This window comes from Gossypium arboreum, chromosome 13 (assembly GCF_025698485.1).
Source record: "Gossypium arboreum isolate Shixiya-1 chromosome 13, ASM2569848v2, whole genome shotgun sequence".
NCBI lineage: Eukaryota > Viridiplantae > Streptophyta > Magnoliopsida > Malvales > Malvaceae > Gossypium > Gossypium arboreum.
Genome location: NC_069082.1, coordinates 108315734 through 108322990, shown reverse-complemented (window position 1 = coordinate 108322990; position 7257 = coordinate 108315734). Strand labels below are relative to the sequence as shown.

Genomic DNA, 7257 nt, shown 5'->3' with positions numbered 1-7257 from the left:
AATGGTCTCCATCAAATAATAGTAATACATTGGGACCTATTTCCAACCAATAAAGATTATCTTTTCTATTTTAATAAAAAATAAATACTAATTTTAGCATAATATATATAATTTTTGGTACCAAAACCAACGATACATGAATTCTACCAAATAAATTATATATTTTCTAAATATTTAGATTCCATTAATTAAAAAAATTAAATTTTATTATTAATCCTTGTACTTTATGAATATTGAGAATTTGATTATTATATTTTAATTTGATCATTTTTAATTTTTATACTTTTTAAATTATAAAATTTTTATCTTTACCTAACAATATTTTTTAAATTCATTAAGATAAATTCTACTATTTTCAAAATTTGATGTGACAAGTATATTTTCGTGTAATGCCATGTAAATTTTTATTTCTATATATTACTTACTAAAAATCTAGTTAATAGATTAATAATGGTTATTTAGGTCAAGACTAAAATTTTAAATTTTGAAAAGTATAAGGACTTAGAATGATCCAATTGGAGATTATAAACTAAATCTACAACAGTACACATAGTACAAGATTAGTTATTGAATTTAACCAAGCGGATTTGATGTCTCACAGAACTAATTAAAAATTTAACTAAGGCAAGTGCACCTATCAATTAATAGTATAGCTACGGTGAGCAAAGATATCGTTCCCACGAATACTAAAAGTACTAATAATTACCATCGTTCTATTATTTAACCGAATAGTTTGAGTGATTGATTAAAACTAAAATTAACTAAATTAATTAACTAACGAACACAGCAAAATACAAATCCCGAAAATGATCGAGTAACAACCAAGAAACAAAACAATACCCAGGAAAGAATTCACTTAGATTTTATCTGTCACCATCAATCTAAATTACGCAATTTCCTTACTTAGTAACTTGATCCATAAAAATCCCTAAATTATACAAATATCTCTTTGAAGCATAAGAGCAACTGACTCTAGGTTGATTAATTGAAATTTCTTTTTAATTAAAATCCCTATTACGACGTTAACTTTGTGACTCCCTTAACCCGATCCGATTAACCAGATCCAGATCTTGGACATTACTACACAATTATTGATAACTCTTGAAAAGAGTTATATTTCGAACCTTTAAGCTTGATTATGTAACACCCCTAACCCGTATCTATCGCCGGAACCGGGTTACGAAGCATTACTAGAGTTTACAGATCAAACAGACAGAAATTTCAAACATTTCATATCATATAATATTCAAGTCATAAACCAATCAAACTCATATATATTATCCCTTATTCGAGCCATCGAGGCCCAAAATACGTGTTAGAAATAAGTTTGAACTAATTCGGAAACACTTAATTTTTTTTGAAATACATTAAAAATTTTCAAAGCTACAGGGGTCGCACGGCTGTGTGGCCAGGCGTGTGACTCACACGGCCAAGAGACACGCTCGTGTCTTAGGCTGTGTGGGCATTCGAAATAGGGACACACAGCCATGTCTCAGCCCGTGTCTATGCCCGTGTAACTCTCTGACTTGGGTTACATGGCCAAGCCATATGCCCGTGTGCCAAGCTGTGTACCCTTTGAAATAGCCTCACACGCCCGTGTGCTAGTTGTCTGTCTTACACAGCCAAGTCACACGCCCGTGTGTCGGACCGTGTGGACCTAAAATGTGTCTTAAACAACAATTTTACAATTTCCTACATGCTTGGTATTAAACCATCCAAAAACCATTCATTTAACTTGTTCAAAACACAATCAAACCTATTCAAAACATGCCAAAACAATCATCCTAAGTGCCTAAACAATGTATCCTCATTGGTACCACATTTATATCATCAAAACATCATTCAAATCCAAATTATAAACTTACCAACTTCAATCCATTTTGCCAAGTTCATAAGCACTTAAACACTAACTTAAATTCATATGCACATATCTAAATTTGGTTCAACTTATCATGCCATAATATGGCTTCAAACACAAACACATGTTTATATGTATATACCAAACCAATATTAAACTTATAACCTTATTTATAATCCATCCACAAAATAACTATCATTTAGAAACCCTAGGTACATGCCGACACAAAAGATAAACATCACCACATTTGAGTTCAGGATTGTTGTTGGATGCTAAATCAAAGATCAAAAGTTAAGTACCTAACCTGTGCATGGAAAACAAAACCGTACGCTGAGTAAAACTCATTGGTTTTTTTATGATCCAAATATTTAAAGACAAGATAATATAATATGCACATATTAATTATAAGCACAATTGAATATTTAAAACCACATTTATTCATATAATGACATTAACCATTCAATACTCAAATCATAAATACATCATTTTATACTGTACTCAATTATCATCATTTGCTGTATAATAGCTTTTCACAATTTGATCCACATATCATTTAATCATTAACATTATCTATTCCATATCCAATTCATTAATACATAATTCATGTATCTCATTTTCACGTTTCGGTTCACTATCCCATTTTCAATTCAGATACAATATCATCCAATATCAATCATAGTACCGTTTTATTTAATTACCCCTATTAACACGACTCTAACTCAGACAGATATACGGATCCAACCAACACACCAGTTTGGAACCCAGTGCCTCATCGAATAAATCCGAAGTAATATACGCCCAGTGCTATATACATCTGACGCCTAGTGTCTCATCGATTAAACTGAAGTAAATTGGCACCTAGTGCCTTATCGCTCGAAGTTGAAGAAATCCCTGAACTCTTCCTACCTATGGCATGCCATCTGTATCCGACTCAGCCTGGTACAGATAATAGGGTTTAATTTCACTTTTCAAATATAACCAATATCCAAAATCAAATTTTCATATAATCATATTATCACATATATACATATGAATTCAATTCAATTCATATAAATTCAATAAATTCATCATATACCGAATCAATCCATTTCAATTATAAAACACAATAGTTCTCACCTGCAATACTTACCATAAACAAGAAATCAAAATGCAATAATTTTACAACTTAGTTCGGATTATAGAAATACAAATTAGGAATTTTGAGCTATTCGATGTTGATTTCATCTTTCCCCTTTTTGGTCAAGGATTACGGTACGACGTTAGTCATTGGATTTGGTGGCCTCGAAACCACTATTTCCGGCACTACTGAAAAACGGGCTGTTACAGATTAAATGTTTGTACTTAAGTAGATATATTTGCATTTTTAGGTTATTTTTATAACATTGCATAATAACGCTTGGCTTGTACCTCAAATGTCATTTCATGTTACTTTTACTGTTGGGAAGAAGGGAATTAGTTGTTGTATTCAGCAGGTGCAAGAAGGATGAAGAAAAGAGAAAAAGAAGAAAGAGAATGAAGGAAGCAAAATATTGCCATTAAAAAAGGTTGGATGGATTGCCAACACAAATGCCATGGAAATTCCAGGAAAATGCTGATGCAGCACTCAGTCCTCGTCACTTTCAGCCAGTTGGACATGTACTAGATAAATCTATCTGAAAAAGAGGGAGAAAAATGTGTGCTGGGAGAGGGACTATCCTATAAAAGAGGACAGAGAAAAGAAGGACAAGGATTTTTGGAGGGGGATTAGAGCAGTTTTCATTCTAGAAAAGCTGGTGAAAAATTTCAAAGGAAAATGAGAGGGTAGCAGCTTAAGAAGAGAACAGATACACAAGGAAAGGGACAAGCAATTAGCCTTAGGTCTTGTATGATTCAGCAGCATAGAAGTGAAAGTTGGAGTGGCGAAAGCTTCCTGTAGTTCTACCTTCATTCTGTTAATTAATTTCTATAATTTATAAATTGTTAATGATGATGTTGAATGTTATTTTGATTTTGGATTTTAAATCCGAACCCATGAGCCAATTTCATTTAGGTTAAAATTACTCTATCTATCTTGATATATTGATAATCATGGTGATATTTTGAGTAGATCTATTGTCTTATTCAGTTTGGATTATTTTAAATATATGCATGCTAGCTCTAAGCATAGATGAATGCATGGTATATCCTTAGACTTGATCTAATTCTGAAAAGGTTAAATAAGTTGGATCGTGATCGAATGATACGAACGAGTACTCGAACGAATACTCGTGGCACTCTAAACATAGAGTTGTGATTTGTACGGAGTAATGAATAATATTTTTAGGTATTGTTCTTGATACTTGTAGACATACAAAGACTTAGAGTGATAACTTTAATTCTAGATCTCAAAAGAAGCAGAATGCATTAGTTATACTCTGAACAATAATTTGGTCAAGATTTTGCCAAGACATTATTATGTTATTAAGATATAATCTAAGTAATTCCAACAATCCCATTCAACAGCTTCAATCCTCTCAACTTTGTCTCGTAGAATTGCCACAACATTTTATTCATTATTTGATTTTTATATTTCATATATTAATACTTCATTTCAAATTGTTGTTCTATTTACTTTGCCATAAGCCTAATTAGTATAGTTTATAATAATAACTTAACCATATTATTACCTATTCTGGTCCCTGTGGAAACAATCTCATTTATCACTTTATTACTTGGTTCGACGTGAATACTTGCACATTTGCATTACATATTCACATGTGGCAAGTTTTTGGCGCTGTTGTCGGGGATCAACAAATTGGTGAATTTTGGTTTGTTATTATCGATTTAATTTTGTTAGTTTGAGCTTACTTAGCTGCTTTTGATTCTTTTTCAAGTATGTTGCTAGTTTATGAGTAGAGTTATTCCCAAGAACGAAAAGTATTATTTTGATCCAGAAATTGAGAGAACTTTGAGAAGAAGGAGAAAAGAATTGTGAGAGATGACAATGATTAGAAATTATCCAGGCAGAGAAGATCTATTACATCCAAATGGTGAAGATGTTGATATTCCTCATGTGATAGATGATAGAGACAGACCCATTAGAGAACGTGTAGTGCCAGTCTTAGATGATTTGAATCCAGGGATTTTTAGGCCACATATTTAAGCTCAGCATTTTGAGTTGAAACCAATGATGTTTCAAATGCTACAAATAGTAGGACATTTTAGTGGATTACCGACTGAAGATTCGCGACTACATTTAAGACTCTTTTTGGAGGTCTGTAATTCATTCAAACAGTAGGGTATTCCTTAAGATGCCCTGAGACTCAAGTTATTTCCTTATTCATTGTGAGGTTGTGCCAAAGCATGGTTGAATGCTTTGCAGTCAGGAACAGTGGCATCTTGAAATGAATTTTGTCAAAGGTTTTTGTTGCGATACAACCTTCTAAACATGAGTGCCAAATTGAGGAACGATATTATATCTTTTCGACAATATGAAGATGAGACATTGTATGAAGCTTGGGAGAGATTCAATGAATTGATTAGAAAATGCCCGATGCATGGTTTCCAATATTGGATGCAAATAGAAATGTTTTATAATGGACTGCATATCCACGGATGGTAGTTGATGCATCTGCCAATGAAACTTTGCTAGATAAATCATATAATGAGGCATATGAGATTCTGAAAAGGATAGTTAACAATGATTATCAATATCCAACTACAAGAGTGGGTACTGGCAGAAAATTTGTTGGAACTATGGAGCTTGATGTAATCACTTCATTAACAACTGAGGTATCATCCCTAACTAATATGATTAAAACATTGAAAAGACCAGTTGTAGTGCAACAAAAAAAAATATCATAATTAACATGTGTTTATTATGAGGAAGATCATGTTTTTGATGAATGCCAGTTGAACCCAGCTTCAGTATGTTACATGGGAAATTTTAATTGAACAATAACCCATATTCCCATACATACAATCCATGATGGAAACAACATCCTAATTTCAGTTGGAGTAATCAAGGAGTAGGAAATTCTAATAATGTTGTTCAACATTATGTCACAAGTGCACCACCTGGATACAATCACCCTATACCATGGCAAAATTTTCAACAAAGTTCATCATCATCTTTATCTATGGAAGCTCTATTGAAGGAATACATGGCCAAAAGCAATATTGTAATATAGAGTCAAGCTGCATATTTAAAGGCTTTAGAAAACCAAGTGGGAAAAATTACCAATGCATTAAGCTCAAGATCACAAGGAGCATTGTCGAGTGATACTAAAAACTCAATAACTCAAGGGAAGGAACATTGCAAGGACATTACACTAAGAAGTGGTACTCAGCTACCTAGAGTTGTTAATGATGCCGCTATTGAAGAAGATAGCTCAAATTTCACACATAAGACGAATTCAGAACTAGTAGTGGAGCAATCTACAATTAAGAAGAGCAAACAAAAAAAAATGTTAAAGCAGAATCAACTCGTGTTTCCAATAAGAATGCCATGGCAAAACAACCAAAACAAGTTGAAGGAAGGCCATCACCATCTTTCCTCAGTGATTTCAGAAGTCAAAGCAAGATTTTCAATTCAAAAAATTCTTGGATGTCCTGAAGCAACATCATATCAATATACCACTAGTGGAAGCATTGGAGCAAATTCCCAATTACGTAAAGTTCATGAATGACATATTGTCAAAGAAGTGCAGACTAGGGGAATTTGAAATTGTTGCTCTCACTAACGGGTACACAACAATGTTGATGAACAAATTGCCACCGAAATTGAAGGACCTATGGAGTTTTACTATTCCTTGCTCAATTAGAAATTATTATGTAAGAAAGGTATTATATGATTTAGGTGCAAGCATGAATTTAATGCCTATGTTTGTTTTCATGTAACACTCCTAACCTGTATCCGTCGCCGGAATGGGGTTATGAGGCATTACTGATCATAATACAATTCAGAACAATTTTTTTTTTTACACTCAAATAATTCATGTCATATCTGTATAAATTAATAACCCAATTTCATAAGTAAAACCAACATTGCCGAAGGTTATATATAAAACCCATATCATTTCCTTACCTATTCAGCTAGCATAAATTATTTGTACATATTCGTAAATTTATAAATAACTAATGAATTTATATAGCCTTACACATATGTATATCAACCATAATATAAGCACATGCACATATGTGTAAAACATATAAGAGCACAATTAACATATCATGACCGAATACCAAAGCACACATATCCTTTATCATTAATCTCCAATCTCCTTATATAAATTTAAGTCCCAATATGTCTAACTTACCAAAACAAACCAAGTATCATACATATCATTATATAGTCCACAAATGAACACTAAATTTACCCCATGCATATATCTTGATTTTTACCTAACTAATACATGATATACCTTAGCTCAATTAACAAT

The 7257-nt window shown here is 32.5% G+C and overlaps 1 non-coding gene across 1 annotated transcript; it reads right to left on the bottom strand.

Moving 5' to 3' along the window:
- Positions 1-5273: 5273 nt before the first annotated feature.
- LOC128287520 (small nucleolar RNA R71) lies at positions 5274-5380 on the bottom strand. Its single transcript, XR_008278219.1, has one exon. It is a non-coding gene; the product is annotated as a small nucleolar RNA R71 (small nucleolar RNA).
- Between the last annotated feature and the right edge of the window lie 1877 nt (positions 5381-7257).